Source organism: Macrotis lagotis, chromosome 1, assembly GCF_037893015.1.
Source record: "Macrotis lagotis isolate mMagLag1 chromosome 1, bilby.v1.9.chrom.fasta, whole genome shotgun sequence".
NCBI classification, from domain to species: Eukaryota; Metazoa; Chordata; class Mammalia; order Peramelemorphia; family Peramelidae; genus Macrotis; species Macrotis lagotis.
Genome location: NC_133658.1, coordinates 262,107,969 through 262,117,696, shown reverse-complemented (window position 1 = coordinate 262,117,696; position 9,728 = coordinate 262,107,969).

Genomic DNA, 9,728 nt, shown 5'->3' with positions numbered 1-9,728 from the left:
ACAATGTTTTTAATAGATGTTACCATATGAAATATTCAGTTTCCAAGTGGTTTAGAATAGAAAGATTTCAGGGGCGGCTAGGTGGTGCAGTGGACAGAGCACCAGCCCTGGAGTCAGGAGTACCTGAGTTCAAATCTGGCCACAGGCACTTAATAATTACCTAGCTGTGTGGCCTTGGGCAAGCCACTTAACCCCATTGCCTTGCAAAAAAAACTAAAAAAAAATAATAGAAAGATTTCAAACAATTGAAACTTATCAGGAGCAAATCATATGAGGAAAGGACAAGGTACATATCATCCCTATCATAGTGAATTTGTGCTAGGAATGTCACTTTAAGTGAGCCTATGAAGGGTGAATTTGTATCCTAATATTTTTTCATCTATAAAAGCAGTGACTTATTCACATGTATAGCAATTTGAAGAACAGTAGATAAAAAAGACTAATCAAGATATTAAAATTAATAGCTAGAAACAATGAACTTCATCAACTAAGATGAGAAGAATAATTTTTCAATAATGATAATGATGATTACAGTGATGACAAAGATGCTTTGGGTTTCTTTTTGCCCAGACCATCAGTTTGGGAAACCATGTGAATATTTCTTCCACTTATGTAGATTAGCAACTCAAAAATATGTTTGTTGCATTATTGCTTTTATTTTTCTAAAAATTTTCACTATCTTCTAAGATAATAAGGGAAAGGACATGATAAATTTGATGTAGTTCTCATGAATATAACACGTTTGAACTCCCATTTCTCACACTTCCCACTGAGTTACAAGTACTTTGTTCTACACCTCTCCAATCTGTTATGATATGGAGTATGATGGCTATATGTATTGACTTATGTCATAAAACTAATTTTCTGGAGGGTTTTGTGTTTCCTCTAAGGTTCAAGATAGTGTAGTCATGGAATAAGCACTTAATGAATACCTATGAAACTGAATTGAAGTTTTCCCATTAACACCTTTTAGCATCACATAGAATATCTTATAGAGCTCCTACTTTCCCAAATGGGCAGTTAGGTGATGCAGTGGATGGAGCACCGGAATCTGGAGGACCTGAGTTCAAATTAAAACACAGACATTCAGTGTGAGATCCCAAACAAATCACTTAAATCTCTTTGCCTCAGTTTCTTCATCTGTAAAATGAACTAGAGAAGAAAATGACAAACCAGTCCAGTATCTTAGACAAGAAAATCTCAAATGGGGTCATGGATTGTCAGACATAACTGAAATGACTCGACAACAAGAACAACAAACTTCCCCAAGAATTTTGCCCTGTAGAAAGTAGTGCTACACTTGGTTCCCCTTCCACCATCCTTTGAGGAATCCTAAGGATCAAGTTCTACTAGAGTTCAACCTTAGGAGAACAAGGAGCAGTGTATCAGGATAGAGAAAGTTCTGGGAGAAAGACTGCCAGTCCTGCTGCCACTATCCTTGAATTAGTCATTTCAACAATTCAGTTCAATATTTATTAAGAATTGAATATGTGCAAGGTGTTGAGTTAGGGGCTGGGAGGTAATGACAGAAATAAAACCATTTCTATCCTTAGGGAATTTACAGTCCACTGGGAGAGAAACAAACAAAGCAAAAAAGGAAAGGATTGGGAGAGAGTGCTAATAACAGGGAAGATGAAGAAAAGTTACTTAGAGGAAACAGGTCTTTAAGTGACACAAGAACTCTGAGATTAGAGGTGAATAGACAGATTAGGGAGTTAGCGCACATAGAAAATGATGGCGTAATGAAGAACTCCCTTTGACATAAGAGGCCATGATCTCAGCTCCCTGAGTGCACTTGGGCAATTAATTTCATTTTTCTGGGCATCAGTTGTTTGGGCTAGCTGGCCTCTCAGGTTCCCTTCTCCAATGGCTCCACGTGCACTGTCTTTTTAAGGCTTCTACTACACTCCAAGACTATTTGGTAGCCTGGAAAGTTGCCCATTTTCAACTTCTTGGAATGACTTTCCAATGTTCCAATACTTTGTGTTTCTTTGTACCTCAAGATTTCTTGACAGAACTCAACTCCTTTGTTAATGCTCTGGACAGTGAACTCAAGCATCATGCTGTTTTTTTTCTTCAGCTTTTCTAAGCTGAGACCTAGCTATCTAAATATTAAGCTTTTTCAGACAATCTCTTGCCAGTCTGCACGATGTTCCAGGCTAACAACTAATAACTGCTCCCTGAAGTCAACACTATAGCTTCCAGACCTGATTATCTGCATAATTTTCTCCCCTTCCATGAAATATACGCCTCCTCATGTTTCATAACAATTTTTGATCACTTTTATGCTCCTAGAGACACTTGGTTCTCTATTTGTCTGACTGCTCCGCAGTCTCTTTAGTTAGATCATCATTGTCAGTTTCTCACCAGGTAAATGAACTACTTTAATACTCTGAACTGGTTTTTCTTCCTCCTCCTCTTTTTTTTCTCTTTCTCTTCCTTTTCCTCTGCCCCCTCCTTCTCTTCCTCATTTCTGTCTTTCTCTCCTCTCCAATGGATTCATAGGATCTTAGATTTGGAAGTGGAATGGACCATCATCTAGTCCAACCCTTTCATTTTATGGATGAGGTAACAGCTGAGATATAGAGAAATTGAATGATTTACCCATGTGCGTGCTTGTAGAAGAGCTGCAATTTGATGCCAGGTTCTGTTTTAGGAGACTGTAAGATGACTATTAGGAGTTGTTGGAAATTGAGGGGATTTTTTTAACCCTAGGTCAACAAAGGCTTGGGGAAAAATATACATCTTGCCAAGAGAAGTTCAAAAGACAGGCCTGTAGGTACTTCTTACCTTGTTTGTACGTTCTAAGAAAACCTGGCCTCTGGGACTAAAATTTAAAGAACTGATAGACCTTTCTCTATTTAGAGACTGACATTTATCCCTATTCCAGTCACTGAGTGGACCTCACCTCTCTAAAAGACTCTAAAAAGAGAGGAAAGAGTGAAGAACTACTGATTCAGCTGAGGACTCCACCTAAAGAAAAATAGCAAAGATACCACTCCTGGTGGAGAGCAGTGGCAATATAGTAACCAGGTAGCAGTAAGCCCAGACAAACACAATAAGCAATAGGAAGTGAGTCCAGCAGACAGCAAAGACCTTTGTAGACCGGGGCTTTATGAAAGGAGCAATGCAACGGATCACCAGGAAACATCAGCTTCAAGATGAGAAAAATGGAAAATGATCAATGTTGGAGAGGTTGTGGAAGGATTTGGGACATTGATGCATTGCTGGAGGAGTTGTGAATGAATCCCACCATTCTGGAGAGCAATATGGAACTATGCCCAAAGAGCAATAAAACTGTTCATTCCCTTAGACCCAATAGTTCCAATTCTAGGCCTATATCCAGAATCATCAAAAATGGGGAAAGTTCCACATCTTCCAAAATATTCATAGCAGCTCTTTTTGTAGTGGCAAAGAATTGGAAACTGAGGGGATGCCCATCAATTGTGGAATGACTAAATAAGATACAGTACAATATTATGGAATATTATTGTTCCATAAGAAACCATAAATGGTCAGACTCTAGAGAAGCATGGAATGAGTTACAGGATCTGATGCTGAGTGAAGGGAGCAGAACCAAGAGAGCAATGTACACATCAGCAACAACATTGTGAGATGATCAGCCTTGATGGAAGCAGCTCCTCTCAGCAGTTCAGAAAGCTAGCACAACCATGTTAGACTGACTATGGACAATGTTATCCCCATCCAGAGGAAGAAAAAACAAACCAAACCAAAAAAAACCCTTAGAAATTTGATGAACACTTCATTAAAAAAAATCTCTTGTGTGTTTCTTTCCTTTGATCCTAATTCCTCATACTGAAAATGATTAATCTGTAAACATGTTTATCAAAAATATGTATGTACAATGCTAACCTGACCTATGAAATAGCTAAGATCTAAAAGTGTAATCAAATGACCCTCCAGTAGGAAATATAGGACTTCAAACAACACTATGTTGACAAGGAAGTGTTTAACATTCAGATTTATTTACTGAAATGGAAAAGTTTAGAATGACAATTCAAAAGCAGGTCTTTGTCACCAGAAATAACAGAAGTATTCAGGAGCCTAGATCCAGTGTTAAATGAAGATGAACATAATGAAATAGTAGAAATTGTGCAGCATTATCACTGCAGGCTACAAAAAAATTAGCACATACCTTGCAAGAAATAGCCTGGTGACTAGAATTTTATGTCAGAAGCTTGCTATGCTTCATCTATTGGCAGGTGCCAATTATTCATACCACAGAGGCAAATTAGAACCAGGAGTAGATTTGGGGATGGAGGGACCCATGTGTGAGAAGGGGATGCTCTAGGTGATAGAATAGAACTCACAAAGGGAATATGGTGAAATGAGATTGGAAAAGTCAATGGGAGCCTGATTGTGGGGAACCTTAAAAGTCAGGGTAAATGAATTCAATGCTTTAGATATCAGTTTATTCACTATAAAATGAGGGGATAAAATGTGATCTCTGAGAAAAGGAGTTTTTTTTGGCATTTGTATCTTCAGTGTATAACACAGTCCTGACACATAATAGATGCTTAATAAATGTTTGCCAGTTGGTTGACCCCTATAAAATCCTTCCTTTCCAAATTGAAGACCAGGCTAAAAAACTGCATTTTCCTATGCATCTGCAGCAAATGGGAAAATCAGAAGAGATCTGTAACTGAATAGCTAGCACTAAATGCTGTTCTGTGCTCAACAAAAGAATGGTGAGCATCAGACAAACATGGGGAAAAGAAGCTAATTGCATAGTTACCACAAAAACAATTTAACATGATTATTTTGCAGTGAGAAAATGTATCCACTATGTGGTACTGTTAACTCTATTGGAAATAATGATAATTGCATAGTAACTGAACATTAACCTTCCCCTGCTCTCTCCTGGTAACTATGCAAATCACTTTCGTTGCCATTGTAATGTGGAGGCTCAGACAAAATTCTCTTTTCTAAGCTATACTAAGGATGCTTCCTAGACCTGGTAGAACCAATTCACATTTTCAGCTTGCATTCCCAGTGGAAAAACTCACATCAGTAGTTATTGCAAAAGTGGCAACAGGGAAACAAAAGCATGCCATGAGGTTGGTCATGTTGAGTAGGTCATTCAGGATACCTATCAGAGCAAAGAGAGTCCTCATGGGAAGACACCTGAAATAGCTTGGCACTGAACAAAGGTAGGAACTGGTCTTGAGGATTTATGAACCTTTTCTTTTTGGTCAAGTATATGAACCAAAATCTTCCATTGCGAAACATATTTGGGTTCTATTTCTACAGAGCCAGTCAGCCAGCAGGTGAAAAAAAGTGTCAGTCAAGTAATAATCCTGTCTCCTAAGAGTTGCAAAAACAACATCTTTGACTTTAAAAACAAATAAAAAAAGTTAACTACTAAATTGAACAGTAAAAGGAAAGAAAGATTTTATTTGCATGTTTAAAAATATTTTTCAGGGTTTTTGTTGGTGATGTTCAATTGGTGGACACAATGGGATGGTCAGATTATAAATGAGTAAATAAACAAATTATCTTAAAAAAATCTTTAAGACTTTAAAATAAAGAGATGACTCTACCCTATAAGGGAAAACAGGATTTTTCTTAACTAGGAGTTCCCCACATCAAACCAGGGTCCTTTTTCTAGAAGGATATCGAGACAATAAATCAAATATAGATGTAAAGAGGTTTCTTTTTTTCCATGAGATGATATTTCAGCATAGAATTAAAGATTGAAAGTAGTCCCTGAAAAGTCTAAATGAAGTCTGAGTTCCTGCTAATTTTTAGTTTCTCTGTTTCCCATATTTATGAGTAATTTTTTAAGCATCTTTGTAGCACTTTAATTTTAAATGTATTTGAATTCTGTGAAAAACAAGAACGTATGGTCTTGTCTACAAATAATCAAACAGTCATTGTGCAAGATAATACACTGGGCTTTACCAAAATGACCTGAGTGATGCAAGCCTTTCTGTCCAAATCTGGGACTATCCTGTCCTGAGTTGATGCAGACCCTGTTGCTATTAGTGATTTGTGATCAACATACTTCTCCTAAGGCACTCACAGTGTTCAGAAGCATTTTGTTGAACATTGTTGGTGGGATTCAATAATGCATTTCCATACAATGCATTGGATTTTAGCAATCAGTTCTATTGAGTCAAGACAGTAGCAATCATGGGCTTGATCCTAGACATGTGTAACCCAACTTCCACCTATGTAGTTACATCTATTACAGTGAATGTCCTGATAATACTTTTTTTTTTTGGTGAGAGGACTGAAGTGGAGTTAGAGGACCTGAATTCAAGTGGTGATTCTATCACTTACTAGTTTTGTGACGGTGGACAAATCTCAGCATCTCTGGGTCTCAGTTTCTTCATCTGCAAAATGAAGGGATTAGGTTAGTGTGTTCTTGAGTTCTTTCCAACTCTAAATCTATAATCCTAAATCCATGTGTTTTTTAACTATAGTTGAAAGAATTGAGAACAAGAAAGAGAGTATTTGGAGGAATGCTGTGATAGCTACACCTCAGAAATTTGATGGTCTACTTGTGGAAAGAGGAATTTCACTTATTCTGTTTGGCCCAAGAAGAAAGAGGAGCAATGGATTAAAATTGGAGGGGAAATAGATTTTCATTTGAAATTGCCAAGTTTTAGAGCCACCCTAAAATGCAATGGGTTGCCCTGAAAAGTAATAATTTTCCTTCATTTTGAGTCTTTAAGTAGGGCAGAATGACACCCTGAGAGAAATATTGCATTACTGTGAGAGTGAAGACAAGATGGCAGGAAAAGGGTTGAGTCTTGCCTGAGGTCTTCTCAAAACGCCTCTGAACAACTTTAAGTAATGTTGCAGCATGAATTCTGGAACAGCAGAATCTACAAAAGGATAGGGCAAAACAATTGTCTAGCTAAAGATGAGAGGTAAGAATGGTATGCAAGCCATACCAGTGCAGAACTGAAATCAGAAGCAGGTTTGGGATCAGCAGTTACAATGACTTTTTTTTTCAGAGCTCTCATCCCCCAACAGAAATGGAGTTGAACAACAAAGAGATTACAGGGGACCCTCTGCCAGCCCTAGGGGCAGGATCTTGATGCTTTTCCCACACTCAAATCGAGGTTGCAGTTCTGGGTGGCAGTCCCAGGGCAAGGAGGAAGACTAACACACCACAGCTTGCATCCACATTGGAGTGGGACCTTTGTTATAGTTCTAGAGAAGAAGAGTATTCACAGACAGAGCACAGACCAGGAGAAAAGTAAACACACCTTTCCTTAGATTCTACCACCTTGAAGGTCCCTAGAGGAATCTCTGAAAACAGCTCCATGAAATCGCTTAAGTTTGGATAGTATGCCCACTAGTTTAGAATCAGTAGACTTTTGGAAAATGAGCAAGTAACAGAAAAAAAATCTCACTACAGAAAATTACTATGGAAGGAAGGTCAAAGAAGATCAAAGGAAAGACAAGGAGGATCAAAATATAAACTCAGAAGGAGACAACAAAGTTAAAATTCCTACATCCAAAACCTCAAAGGAGAAATAAGCATTGGTCTCAAACCAAGGAAGGGTTCTAAAAGAATTTCAAAAATCAAGTAAGAAAGATAGTGCAAAAATTGGGAAGAGAAATGAGAGTGATGCAATAAAATCTTGAGAAAAAAAGTCAACAGCTTGGCAAAGGATGAACAAAGAAATACTAAAAAATAACATCTTAAGAAAACCAAATAGGTTAAATGTAAAGAGTCATAAAAACCTATTGAGGAAGAGAATGCCTTCAAAAGAAAAATTAACCAAATGAAAAAACTATATACAAATGTTCAATGAAGAATTATTTAAAGATCAGAATTGATAAAATGGAAAAAATGGCACAAAAGTTCACCAAAAACAAACAGACAAATTCCTTGAAAGGTAGAATTGGTCAAATGGAAAAGGTGGCACAAAAACTCACTGAAAAAAAAATCCTTATAAATTAGAAGTGAACAAGTGGAAGCCAATGATTTTATGAGACATCAAAAAACAATAAAACAAAAACAAAAGAATGAAAAAATAGAAAACAATTTGAAACATCTCACTAGAAAAACAATTGACCTGGAAGATAGATTCAGAGGAGATAATTTAAAATTTATTGGACTACCTGAAAGTCATAATCAAAAAAAAGAACCTAGACATCATCTTTCAAGAAGGCTACTGTGATATTCTGGAACCAAATGGTAAAATGGAAATTCAAGGAATACTTTGATCACTTCCTAAAAGAGATCACAGAGTGAAAACTCTCTGAGAATATTATAGCCAAATTTCAGAGATCCCAGGTTAAAGAGCAAATAGAAGCAGTGAAAAAGAAACAATTCAAATATAGTGGAGTCACAGTCAGGGTAACACAAGATTTAGCAATTTCTTCATAAAAGAATCAAAGGGCTTAGAATATGATATTTTAGGCAAAGGAGTTGCTATTACAACCAAGAATCATTTACTAACACAATTGAGTACAATCCTTCATAGGGAAAAAATGGATATTCAATAAAATAGAAGACTTTCAAGTATAACTTATGAAAAAAGATCAGCATTGAATAGATTTGACTTTTAAATTCAACATTCAAAAGAAGCATTAAAAAAGGTAAACAGGAAAGGGAAATCCTAAGGGTCTTAATAAGTTTAAATTATTTACATTCCTACTTGAGAAGGTAATGCTTGCAACTCATAAGAACTTTCTCATTATTAAGGCAGTTAGACGTATAGACAGAAGACACAGATATGAGTTGAATATGATAGAATGAAATCTAAAAAAATTAAAATTAAGGGGTAAAAATGAGATATATACTGGGAGAAAAGAAAAAAGAGAGGTAGAGTAGGGTAAATTATTTCACATAAAAGAAACACGAAAAACTTTTACATTAGATGGGAAGATAGGGGAGATGGTAGGGAATGCTTGAACTTTATTCTCATTGGAATTGACTTAAAGAAAGAATAGCCTACATTCAATTAAGTACAGAAATCTGTCTACAGGAAAATAAGAGAGGGAGGAAGGAGAGAAAGGGAGAGCAGAGTGATAGAAGGGAAGGCATTTTGCAATTGAAGAAAAATAAAATACTAAATTAAAAAAACTTTTTATAAAGAAAGGATTACTGTGCAACTACAGTTTGGACCTAGTGATTTCTCATGTTTATCTCAACTCCAAGATGATTTGAATTCTTTTACAATCTAAAAACAGAACTCTTGGCAGAATTTAAACACAAATCTTGAGACAAAAAAATTAATTCATTTAATCATCAGTTTCAGACTTTATAACAGGTCTAGTTCTATACTGTGCCCCTGCCCCATAAGCTGAAAGAGACAAAGATGTTAAAATGTAGTCCCTGCTTTCAAGAAGTTTATAGTCTAATTAGAGAAATATGAAGTGTTTACATTCCATTTCCAAATAAATCAAATAATGACAAAGCAATAGATTTTTAAAAAATCTTTCATTTTAAAAATGATTTTCCAATGTCCTTTTCCATTTATTTTCCTTCACATTTTCTGTTATTAAGCTATACATATTAAAGTGGGAAAAGTGTCATGTTCCTCCCTGCTCCTAAATTTTGGCTAGTTTTTCCCTAAGAGATTTAATTGGCTCAAAAGCCTATAGTTCAAAATATTGACTTAGCTTTCTCATCACTGGGGTGCAAAATGGGCAAGACACAAGAGATTAGAAGTTCCTCCTTCCCAGAATGACCAGTCCTCATGAGAGCTGTACTCAATTAAGGCTGTTTTCTAGATGGACATTTC